Raw genomic sequence first — 13,913 nt, 5'->3', positions numbered from 1 at the left:
CTATAACAAAGTTTTATTGATAACCCTTGGTCCCAGGATCCCAAAAAATTGAAAATCCAATTGTCACAGGGACAAAAAAATGTTGTCTGTAGCTACAATTATAAAATATACAGTTCAGACTTACATACAAACTCCTCTTAAGAACAAACCTAAGGAACCTATCTTGTACGTAACTCAGGGACTCAGTTTTTTTATACACCATATTGTAAATTATATTTCATAGAGAATGATGGCCAATTCCCTAACTACTACTAGACTATTGAAAAAGCTCTCACATAAATCTATGTGCAAAGTAGCCAATTAATATCACTCTTTTCCTCCACAGCATTGCTTTATTATAAACCACGGGGCAATAAATCTCTGACAGTATTGTAAGGAAGAGGCATGTAATGTGCTTGACCACAAGTGCAAAAGATATTAAGGAAAAATAAGTAATAAAATAATACACAACAAGACAATTGTTAATGTTAATTTCTACCTGTGGCATAAGGAATATACAGAATTTAGTGACATGCTGTAAATTGGGAGGCCACACTGGCTCCATTAGTAATATCCTTTCCTATAATATCCATCGGGGCACATTTACTTACCCATCCAGGGGAGTTGACCTGTTTGTCGCATGTGTCGCTTCCCCGCTCAGGTCCCTGGGGTTCACCTTCATCTTCCCAGTGCATGTAGGTGCATTGTCTTGCACCACAATTTGAAAGTTAATCCCGCGCTCAATCTGAATCAGTTGGATTGTCCTAAGGAGCGCCCCCCCCCCCCCATTTCTTTCACATGAAAGCCGTTGCAGCTGCGACACAATCAAGGGAGAGGTAGGGAGAGGTGCTACTAGGGGACACTCTGGCTGCTATAGCAGCACTCTGGCTGGCATGGAAGTATTTAATGTCATTTAACATTATGTTCAGTTTGTGGTTTCCCTCAAATGACCGATTGTAATGGAAACGTTGTATAAATGTAACTACTTAGCAGCTCAAGTGAATACATTTATACAGTGATAAAATGACATTCGGACACAAGGCTGATGTTGCCCCGGGGGAAAATGAGTTTTACACCCCTGCTATATATAATTAATTCCATGGGGCCTGAAATTAGTGGTCATTGTACATATAAAAATAATAAAGTATTTAGTATTTATTTCATTTACATTATATTTTGTTTAAAGAATATATTATAAAACAGATATGAGAACACTCCCTTAAATGCACCAAGTTCAGCTCCAATCTTGGAATATTAATCCATCTTCTCACAGTTCCGCTGCTTCTGGTCCTTTTCCCTGGTCTCCTAGTGCCATTTATGTTTATGAACTGTGTCTAATACAGAAGCTGAGTATCATTCAAGTAGATGGTAATGAGCTTCAATACCAGACAAAGCCCAAGGTTAAGTTCGCTGCTATTTCTTCAGAGGGAAAACAGAAAAACCTGTTAGAAGGTAAATATCCATTTATTAACATTGAAGTTAATGAGAATAGAAACAATTGGAATGAACAATGTTAGTGTGAATACATCCTAACAATTGAAATGCTGAATTACTAGTACAGGCAGTCCCCGGGTTACCTACATTCTGTAGGTTTGTTCTTAAGTTGAATTTGTATGTACCATATAAACTCGAGTATAAGCCGAGATCTAATTTTACCAACAAAAACTTGGAAAACCTATTGACACCAGTGTAAGCCAAGAGTGTAGTATACAGCCAGCCAGCCCCAGGTAGTATACAGCCAGCCAGCCCCCATGTAGTATACAGCCAGCCAGCCCCCATGTAGTATACAGCCAGCCAGCCCCCATGTAGTATACAGCCAGCCAGCCCCAATGTTGTATACAGCCTTCCCCCTGTAGTATACAGCCAGCACCATGTAGTATACAGCGAGCCAGCACCCTGTAGTATACAGCCAGCCCTATGTAGTAATAATACCAATATGAGCATATAGGAAAAAGTAATCATGAACCATATAACAAACACTATAACTCCGCTTAAAATGAGACAGTATTTCCAATCTTTATTTGCAACAAAAACAAGGCAATCCAAACACTAAGTTAAAAACAGTGATAAAAATCCACAAAAACACAAAATCGCCATAACTTCCTCTAGGGGGTGTGCTGTGGTGTGGTAGGTACTAGATATATATACACAGTATCACCTTTTCACATGATCAATAAGGGCCTATAACAATTCACATTACCTAATTCTGTAGGTTATGGCCGGTCTGTATTTGTGCGCATTGGCGGGTCCTCATGCCCATATCTGGGAATGGACATGGGGTTCCGGAAGACGAATCAAGCGCACACTCTGCGCGTTATCGTGAACCAAAAGTCCAAGAAAGCTGCTGGAATGTGCGCACGCACCATATTAAGTATTAAGGCCTATGTAGTATACAGCCAGCCCCCTGTAGTATACAGCCAGCCAGCTCCCTGTAGTATACAGCCAGCCAGCCCCCTGTAGTATACAGCCAGCCCCATATAGTATACAGCCAGCCAGCCCCCTGTAGTATACAGCCAGCCCTATGTAGTATACAGCCAACCCCCTGTAATATACAGCCAGCCCCATATAGTATACAGAAAGCCCCCTCTATACCAATAACATTTAAAAAAAAACGTCATCAGCAGCAACATCGCTGCATCATAGTGTGCGCCGGCCGGGAGATCGCATGGACACGACTCTGCCGACCAGAGAAGAGAGAAGAGGAACTGCCGGGAACTGCGCCGAGCATCAGGAGCCGCGCCAAGGATCTGGGCACCGGACGGTGAGTTTTAAGTTTTATTTTTTTATTTACTTGTGTATAAGCCGAGGTGAGGTTTTTCAGCATATTTTTTGTGCTGAAAAACTCGGCTTATACAGGAGTATATACAGTAAGTCAAAACTGTATATTTTATAATTGTAGCTCCAGCCAAAATGTTGGATTGTCATAAGAACCAGGATTTACAATAAAGCTTAATTCCAGACATTTTTAATAACTATTACAACTGATCATTGTAGCCTTAGGATAAAGTACAGTAAATTACCAACATCCAGAGGTCCGTTTTTCAACTAGGGGATGTCTGTAAGTCGGGTGTTCTTAAGTAGGGAACCACCTGTATAAGTTTTCTTTTTTAACTTGCTTGAATTCATTGTGTTAAGATTACAAAGAAGAGTTTTTATTGAAATTACTGTATGCCAAATATTTCATAATAGTTGTTATTAATATAAGCAATAAATGAATAAATATTATCCTGAATTTATTCTCACAAAGTACAATATTATTCACAGTATGCATCAAAATGTGACTGCAAAACGCAAACAATATCTATTCCAGCAAACAAAATGCTACTAATAAAAGTAATAGTGATACATTACTGCACTAAACTAATATAAAAGTGTGAAAGCAAATATTGAATTACTGTCATGCTGGGTAATATCTACAACTCCAATACAATGTAATAATTACCACCTCCTCACTGACGGTAAGTGGCCAAACACATGAACTCAGAATCCCTATTAGGCCACATGCACAATTTCCGCGCGTGTTTTAATCTTTTTGGGGGGTTTTTGCAGATGGCATACCAACACATTTATTTCAATGGATCCATGCACATGAATGAGTTTTTCGTGGATTGAAGATGTAAAAAACTCAGAGCAGGTCCGGTTCCTGCCCATGTTTACAACTTGTACCTTTCCATCGAAATCTATAGGAACGTGAAAAATATGGATGCCACACAGATGTCATCTGTACGCCATCTGTATTTGTGGATCAATTACTAGTTAAAAGGAACTTGTCAACAGGGACCTCATTTTCACCAAAGACAGGTTGCAGAAGCCCATCTCACCTGCCTCTCTGCCTTTTTTAAGCATTTGCATTACAATATAATCCTGGGTTAGTCACATGGGGTTGTGTTTTGGTTTGGATGCATTTTAAAAAACAACATCTGAGTTGTCTGTGTTACTCACTCCTCAAATCTTAGCCCCCACATATGTACTTCTGCACAGCACCTCCCTCATGCTCCTTCACAGAGGTCACAGCCTGGTGAGATGACATCAGTGGGAGAGGGAGGAGCTGTACAGGAGCACAGAGGTGGGAGCTAACACAGACAAGTCACATGTTGTTTTTTGAAATGCATCCAAACCAAAGCCCAACCCCTGTGACTACCCCAGGATTTTGTCAGGGTGCAAGGTAAGTTATAACACACAATTATACTGTAATGCAAATGCTTATAAAAGGCAGAGGCATGTTTGCACTGCAGGTGAGATGGGCTTCTGCAACCTGTCTTTAGTGAAAATGAGGTCCCTGGTGACAGGTTTCCTTTAATACAATCAGGTTATCTTTTAAGAAGTTGGGAGATGCCAGTTACATAATTTGCCAGTCTTCCATTTTCTTTGTGGATCTGCAAAAACAGATGACCTACTGATGATTTTTATATACTGCTCAAAAATGGATTACGCACTGATAACAAACAAACCACAAAAATGGAACACAGATGTGTAGCCCAAGAACAGAAAGTTTGATAATAATACGACTACAATCTATACCAGTGTTGGCGAACCTATGGCACGGGTGCCAGAGGTGACACTCAGAGCCCTTTCTGTGGGCACCTAGCCCTTCACCCCAACACAGAGTTTGCCAGATAGGACTCAAGGCTTCCTCTTGTGGTCCAATACAGCCCAGGACTTGCCATTTTAAAGCGACAAGAAGGTGTGGATAGAGACAGATTATTGTTGGATCTCCTGCTCTGGGAACCCTGATTCTTCCTCTTCAGGGAACCCAGGAGGGAAGCTAAAATCCAAATTTCTCCACCATCTTTATATTGTATTGGTGAACTCATGATGCCAATACGGTTGAAACCTTTGATACAGCAGGGATTAATAAGTTACTGCTTAAATTGCCATGTTGGCACTTTGCGACATATAAATGGGTTTTGGTTGTACTTTGGGCACTCTATCTCCAAAAGGTTGGCCATCACTGATCTATGCAGCAAAATCCCGAAGGAAAAAAAGAGATGATCTAGCGCGTGTGATAAAAGGATGCCCCCGGTTTTAATGGAAAGTTCCACAATACAGCAGTATATACAACAAGGCACTACAGCACTGCGTCCGAGTAGTAGACTACCAGTGTAAGCCTACGCGTTGCGAGCGTTTCACACGCTCTTACTCATGGCTCACTCCGCCATGAGTAAGAGCGTGTGAAACGCTCGCAACGCGTAGGCTTACACTGGTAGTCTACTACTCGGACGCAGTGCTGTAGTGCCTTGTTGTATATACTGCTGTATTGTGGAACTTTCCATTAAAACCGGGGGCATCCTTTTATCACACGCGCTGGATCATCTCTTTTTTTCCTTCGGGATTTTGCTGCTTATATGACACGCTGGTCACGTGGAGATCCGTGCTGCAAGATCGGAAGCCTTCCCAGAGAAATCTACAAAACGGGTGAGCCACACACTATCCTCATATCAATTTTCTGCCTTAAGACTACATCACTGATCTATACCAAGCAGCAGAGCCACCACTAGGAATTTCAGTGCCCCTGACTGGAAAATTTTGCGGTCCCCCCAGACCCAGACATTAGTTTCAAGTCTTATATGACTAGATCATATCGCAAACATGCACTTAAGACTATCACAGATCCTGGACTGTTTAGGGATTGTGGCCTCCCCAACAGTCTACAGCAGAGGCTTTCAACCTGTGGCTCGTGACCCCTTTGGGGGCAAGACAACTTTTTCAAAGGGGTTGCCTAAGACCATCGGAAATCTGTGTCTTGCTATGGTCTTAGGAACCTAGACACCGCAGGGCAGAGTGCCATCTCCCATCTCATACGTGTGGCAGCAGAGCACTGGATGTTATATGATATGACAATTTCAAGGATGCGGAAGGCAGTCACAAAATGGGCACCTGTGAGGAACACTGAGGTCTCCTTGGTTCATTCCATCCATATCATGAAGGGAAATGTAGGACATCTGAGTCCTGGTGATAGAATCAATGTTTTTCCCTGTAAAGGCTTATTACACTTGAGAATTATCATCATGATTCACTTCACTTGATGATCAGTTGTAATTACTGGACAGTGTTAACAAAGCAGAGGATCAATAAGAAAATTATAATTTATTGCTGATCATGAGTTGTGATTCTGTAACATAATGAAATGTGACATGACAGATAAATATACATACATATACCTCATAGTGACCTTTATACTAGCCGAGCCATTGCTGCCAAGTGCACAGTGTGAACTGTGTTCTGTGCACTGGTATGAAATAATGGACACATTGGGGCTAATTTACTAAGGGTCCGCGGTCGCACTTTCTTTGGATTTTCCGATTTCCGATTGGATTTCCGCCGCTGTGACAGGTATTTAACTGGGGATTGAGTTGTACACGATCAGATTGTGGCGCGGCTGCACTGGCTTTCATGCGACAGAAATCGGGGGGCATGGCCGTCAGACGATCCGACTGATTCGGACAGAGTGAGGGGATTAACTTTAAAATTGTGTCGCAAGAACAATTACATGCACCAGGAAGAAGAAGGTGAACTCCGGGGACCTGAGCGGGGAAGCGACACATGCAGGATATCGGGCGCATGATCTTAGTGAATCGCCGTAGAGTGTATTCTGGTCAGACAATGCACTTTCGGGGAACGCGTCAGGACAGGTAAGTAAATGTGCCCCATTATGCTATAGATAAATCTGGGATCTATGTATAAGCTCTATACTAAAATACTGTCAAACCGCTTGAGACAAAATTACATTGACAAGTGGTCTCCTATGGGGTGGTCTTCTCTAAAATGAAGGCAAGTTTTTGTATGACCCAGGAGAACCTAAAATCTGTCACAGATAATTTGTTCTTTTGGTCTTTTCAAAGGGGTTGCTTTTTGAAGTTTATACTATAATAATATTTAAAGTAAATAAATCTAACCACCATAGATTAAATGAATAATACCACTATATAATGACCAGTCAATAACAGTACACCACACAGGAGCCTTACTATAGTGGTAGCAGCCATAGCAGTCACTATGGGGCCCACAGTGTCAGGGGGGCCCAACATCCGACCTGACTCATTAAAGAGTGCATCATCATATCCATATTATGGTGCACATTGTGTAGTATAATATGTATATAACACTGCACATCTTCCACAGTATACCGCTGAGCTTCCATCTTCCATCTCTACTTCTTCCATTTGGTCAGCAGCTACTGGGCCCTGGGATAAGAAATCTGACAGACAGTGGGGCTCATATATCATTTGTTTTCGCAGAACAAAGAAAACTGTCTTGGAAAGATACATTTAGGAACACTGCAACACACACACTCACCGGATACTGTAACTTCTTAAGACTCTGCCATAAATGCAAAAATGAACCTTAAGAAATGACCCAAAAAATAAAAAAACCTCCAAAAAGAAGAGAGAAAAACAGATCAAAATAAAGATACATATCCCCAAGTGTGTATATATACATGTGTGTTTATGAGTGTATAAATGTATGGATGTGTATGGTGTGTATATACTGTATGAACGTATCTATATTCTGTATGTGTGAGTGTGATATGTATATCTAGTATATAAAGTTGAGGGTATGTGTGTGTATGTATGTTTATGTATTAACCACCATATACAGGAGCCGTTGTCTGCTGCTGCTGTGCAGTTGGAAGCTGAGCCATGATTGGTTCCTATTCTGTCACAGGTCATTAATATGAGCTCTGAGCTGTGAGTGGTTACTATAGGCAATGAGTATAAGATGCTTATGTGTGAGGTAAGATTGATAGGGATACAAAGATAGGGGGAGATTTATCCAAAATGTCTGAGATAAAACTGTTCCAGTTGCCCATGGAAACCAATCAGAGATTGGCTGTGGGAAAATGAAACTTGACTTCTGATTGGTTGCCATGGGTCACTAAAATATTTCTGCTCTCAGACACTTCTAGTAAATCTCCCCATAGACACAGAGAATGAGTCAGAGAGAGAGAGAGAGACACAGAGAGAGTCCGAGAGACACAAAGAGACAGTCATAGAGAGGCACAGAGACTGTCAAATAGAGAGACAGACAGTGAGAGAGACACACAGAGACTGTCAGAGAGAGACACACACACAGAGACTGTCAGAAACACACCGAGACTGTCAGAGAGACACCCACAGAGACTGTCAGAGAGACACCCACAGAAACTGTCAGAGTTAGAGACACAGAGACTGTCAGAGAGAGAGAGACACATAGAGACTGTCAGAGAGAGACACACAGAGACTGTCAGAGAGACACACAGAGACTGTCAGAGAGAGAGACGCAGAGACAGTCATAGACATACAGAGCCTATCAGAGAGACACAGAGACTGTCAGATTAAGAGACACATAGACACTGTCAGAGAGAGAGACACACAGAGACTGTCAGAGAGAGAGATACACAGAGACTCTCAGAGACACACAGAGATTATCAGAGAGACACAGAGACTGTCAGATTAATAGACACATAGAGACTGTCAGATTAATAGACACATAGAGACTGTCAGAGAGAGAGATACACAGAGACAGTAAGACACACAGAGACTATCAGATTAAGAGACACATAGAGACTGTCAGAGAGAGAGACACACAGAGACTGTCAGATACACAAAGAGACTATCAGAGAGACACAGAGACTGTCAGATTAAGAGACACATAGAGACTGTCAGAGAGAGAGAGACACACAGAGACTGTCAGAGAGAGACACGCAGAGACTGTCAGAGACACACAGAACCTATCAGAGAGACACAGAGACTGTCAGATTAAGAGACACATAGACACTGTCGGAGATAGAGATACACAGAGACTGTCAGAGAGACACAGAGACTATCAGAGAGACACAGAGACTATCAGAGAGACACAGAGACTATCAGATTAAGAGACACACAGAGACTGTCAGAGAGAGAGAGACACACAGAGACTGTCAGAGAGAGAGACACACAGAGACTGTCAGAGACACACAGAGACTATCAAAGAGATACAGAGACTGTCAGATTAAGAGACACATAAAGACTGTCAGAGAGAGAGAGAAACACAGAGACTGTCAGATTAAGAGACACATAAAGACTGTCAGAGAGAGAGAAACACAGAGACAGTCGGAGACACACAGAGACTATAAGAGAGACACAGAGACTGTCAGATTAAGAGACACATAGAGACAGTCAGAGAGAGAGACACACAGAGACTGTCAGTGAGAGAGACATACAGAGACAGTCGGAGAGAGAGAGAGAGAGACACACAGAGACAGTCGGAGAGAGAGACACACACACAATTCAATTTTAGACAGACAATTTTATTGTGTTATAAGCACAGTTATTTACAATCCCGGACGATGCCGGAAGCTACAGCTAGTTCTTTATATGGGGTTTATTTATCATTGGTTCTTCTGGGCTTTTTAGGTGCTAAAAAAGTCTCACAGGACTACTTTTAACCTCTTCATTAATCTGGAGTAAATATAGAACTACCTCTGGTAGAACTTTGCCAAAAGTTCCATAAAAAAGTAAAAAAAAAAAACACACAACAATTAAAGCAAGTGGACATTTATTAAAGGGCCAGAGCCACTTTAATATTGTGGGCAGCGGAACTCCAAAAACAGACATGGAACTGCTGCAAGGAGCCGCCTAATGATACATAACCTCCAGTGAGTATCTTCTGAGTAGAGACCATCTGGCACAGATGACCATGACAACTTCCTCCGTCTATGGCTCTGCTTTGCATAGTAGAACAGAGAACTTTGTACATTATACCTGCCCCATCACAAACCTCCTATACTGCAGTATGTTATATAGCGCCATCCTTCTGTTCTCCTAACACTGAATCTGTTGTACGGCTCAGTGCTTCCACATACTGTGTTGCAGGAAATATCGTCAAACAGCGATTAATAATTCACACAATGCTCCTTTTACATTGTCCCATAATAAACAGGGACATATGGACTGGGCCCTGCTATGAATAATGGCAGGAATGAATGTATGAATAATACAGTGTACACTAGAAAATACAGACAGTCCCCGGGTTACGTACAGGATAGGCTCTGTAGGTTTGGTCTTCAGTTGAATTTGTATGTAAGTCGGAACTGTATATTTTATAATTGTAACTCCAGACAAAAATTTTTTGGTCTCTGTTACAATTGGATTTTTAAAATGTTGGGTTGTCATAAGAATCAGAATTAACAATAAATCTTAAGTGCAGACACCTGTGATAACTGTTATAGATGTTTATTGTAGCCTAGGACTAAAGTACAGTAAATTACCAACATCCAGACGGCATTTTGTAACTAGGGGTCGTCTGTAAGTCGGGTGTTCTTAAGTAGGGGACCACTTGTAGTACTCTAATACAGATACTGTCATCTATAAAACTGTACCCAATAGGTAGTCATACTATTTACTATTTAATAAATTGTTTTGGGGAACCCTACCTATCCTCCATGAGGAGACCCCCGGAGGTCAGAATTGGTCAGCAACCAACCCTGTAACACAACTCCCCTAATCTAATTTAAAGCTACATATGAATTTATTCACATCCCAGTAAAAACTAAAAATGTATTCATACTCTTCACGTACTAGCCCCCCAAAAATTAGAATAAAACATAAATATAGTTATGACATATATAACATGACTGTATGTGCCATTAGAAGGCCTGCAGCTACAGCATTCAGTTGGGGAGGGGGCACCTTCACAAGTTAAAAAATGTATATTTTTTTTTACATTTTTATGTATTTTTTAAAGCCTCCAGTGCATTAAGAAGTCTGGGAATTGGGTGCACAGAAGAAAGGGGACAGAGGAGGTGATAGTATGTAGGAGTGGATTCATTGGGGGAGATTTATCATATGCCGATGCATTAGTGTATGATAGAAGCCCCTCTGGCGCAGTTTGATACATCAAGAGGCTTAGGTTTCCTGATGTATCTGGCAGGTGGCCGCGCTGGCGACCAAAACGAGCAGCTGTAGTAGTTTTGCACAAAAACCATGTGAAAGTTCAAGGTAAACAATCATCTAAGTAGTGGTTTAGGTGGCGCTGTCCGAGCCTCTCTTCAAGCCCCTCCCCCTTGGCGTAAAAGGAATAATAATCAGAATCGCAGGCGGATTGCAAGGCATTTACATTATTTTAGGGTATCTATGCCATTTTAGTTTATAGCATATTTGAGTGTGAACACAAAGATTTATAGGTTATTACAGGCTATAGTTTGAGATTGACAAAATAGCATTATGATTATTCAGAAAGCAATAATTCATGACAAAATCACATTCAATGATACATACAGCCAGGTTATCTGGGTTTATAATACAGCCACTAGGTGGCAGCATACCAGCTGCGTTACATCACAGCAAACTACAGTATGTAGCAATTACGTGAACCTTGAAGGGAACCTGTCATCAGGAGCCCCTTTTCTGGCTCCCCCATGTCCCCATAGAGAATAGTGTACACATTACCAAAGTGTTTTTACAGTAAAACTGACATTTTCAGAAAAAAAGACGAGTTATATTAAAGTTTACCTAGCTGGTGTTAGTGATCCTCTGGACCACCGCGGGAGATGGAACTAGCCGACACCTGGGACCGGAATAGTCGACACCAGAGCCCACCACAAAGCGGGATGGACTTGCTGCGGCAGGATACCACCAGGTCGTTCCACAGGTGTGACTAGCCCGCGGTGGCAGCAGAGGTCGAGGTACCTTAGCAGGAGACAGTCTGGTCAGGTTCAGGCACAGGGTCAGGGCAGGCGGTAGAGAAGCAAGGTCAAGTCCAAATCCGGGGTCATCAACGGGAGGTCCAGGAATGGACAGGAACACACAGCAGCATGGGAACAGGAACACGGGACTCAGGAGCAGGAACACACAGGAACGCAGGAATATTCAGGAAGCTTTTTCAATGGTGTAGGCACAAATATCCAACAGGTTACACAGGAAGGGGCTGGGAATTTATTAGGAAGGGCAGTTGGCCAGTGCCAATTATCAGAGATGGCGTGCGTGTGCCCTAGGCTGCGGGAGCGCCCGCGAGAAGCCACGGGAGATGCCGCTGGATCTTGGCGAGGTGAGTAGCACGGCAAGCACACCGGCCCAAACGGAAGTACACGGGTGCACCTGCAACCCAAGACCAGGGTCGCAGGGGCACCCGTGACAGCTGGCTGGAGAGCAGTGTCCATTGTCCCACGGGAGTGGCCATGAGAAGGAGTGAGGAGCGCCCCCCCACCCCGGAAAACCGCTTCATCATGCATCTGTTTCAATTAAAAACATGTACCATGTACCGCATATCTTCTCTTCTTCCAGTCAAGATATCATACATCTATGCACACCCCTGCATCCTCCTCTCACTCGATTCTTGCACCTGACCTTCGAGGGTACATGTGCAAATGAAACAGACTAAGCTGTCCGCTCTCCGCATCTGTCTGCGCATTCGCCACACTTATTAGCGAGTTGCTTTTCCCTGTGTACGGTATGACACCATACCACCACTGGGTCGCCATAGGTGTTTATGGGGATGTATATTGGATATACGGCCAATGAGAATGGGGCCTTACCAGTATAAGTTTCAGTATCACTCTGGTGCAATAATAATAAGGTGGCTGTACAGATGTGAATGGGGCCTAAGACCACAAGTCAGTATCTGTCTTCTGTGACTAGAGCTCTACTACAAGAGATATAATAATAGAATAATAACAATAGAATAATAAAGTGGATATTTTGTCCAGACAATATCAACCATGTAGAACTGTAGGAAATACTGTATAACCAGCATTGTGTGCGGTCTGCAGATATACAATTCTTGTTTCCCAGTGATCTGTCATTTTAAAGAAAATTAAGTTTTCTTTTTTGTGCACATTAGCTTCTCAGTGCTCTGGGGGCGGAGTCATAGTTTCTGGTGCACCAGCTTTCTTCTCTCTTCACCTTCTTTTCACAAGAGATATCAGTCATGTTGTATAGGGGTGGTGCTGGTTGGTTCTGGGCAGCAGAGAAAGAGCTGGGGCAACAAGCACACACTGACCCATTCATGGTGCACAGAGAAACTTATTTGCATAAAGGTAAAACAATATTTCATAGAGAAAAAAGGAAAAGATTAACTAAAGAGAGAAGAAGTTAGGAATGTCAAGATATTGTGTGGGATTTATTATTATTTCTTATACAAAAAAATGACTAAGAAAATAAAATGACTAAGGAAAAGGAAAAAAAATGTAGGCAGGAACTTTTTTTTATCCATATCTCACATTTCCAAGTATGTCTCAGAGAACCAAAAGCCTGATGTGATCTGTAGGTTAGATTCTTAACTGCACCAATACACCAAAAGCATGTTTCTACTATAGAATGGAAGAAAGGAGGGTCTCAAGTGACTCTACCCTGCAACCTCTAAAAGTGACTCATCTTAGGTAAAATATGACTCTTCGTTTATGGGAGATTTTTTTTTCTTATAGATAAACAGGTGAGATTTCACATAAATTAGGGAATTCTATATCAGGACATTTCCTTCCTTACTTTATAGTTTAATGAAGTAAAGTCTTATGACTGTGTCCATTTGAAGGGGTATTATGAAAAAAGTGTAAAAGGAAGGTATATGGGTCGGCAATGCTCTTACTGTAACTCGAGGTCAATGACTATGTTAAAAGGGACTCGTCATCGGGTGTGCAATGGTCCGCATTGCTCATCCAGATACGAGTCCACGATATACAAGAATAAGAAGAAAAAGCGTGGCACTCACCAGAACTTGCTGCAAAGATATTTATTGTAGAGGCTTTAGGACAGAGTCGGGTGCTGCCTCGTCGCAGGTGATGGGGCAATTTGTCAAGGAAAGACACGCATTTCCATGTTCGAAATTGACCCACTCATCTATGACTAGGTAGCACCCTTCCCTGTCCTGTTGCCTCTACAATAAATATATTTTCAGCAAGTTCCGGTAAGCGCCACACATTTTCTTCTTGTTCTCATATTCTGAAAAAAAAAACGTATTAATGACTTTAATAGGTCATT

Source organism: Engystomops pustulosus, chromosome 8 (genome assembly GCF_040894005.1).
Source record: "Engystomops pustulosus chromosome 8, aEngPut4.maternal, whole genome shotgun sequence".
NCBI lineage: Eukaryota > Metazoa > Chordata > Amphibia > Anura > Leptodactylidae > Engystomops > Engystomops pustulosus.
This window is presented reverse-complemented; position numbering follows the sequence as displayed.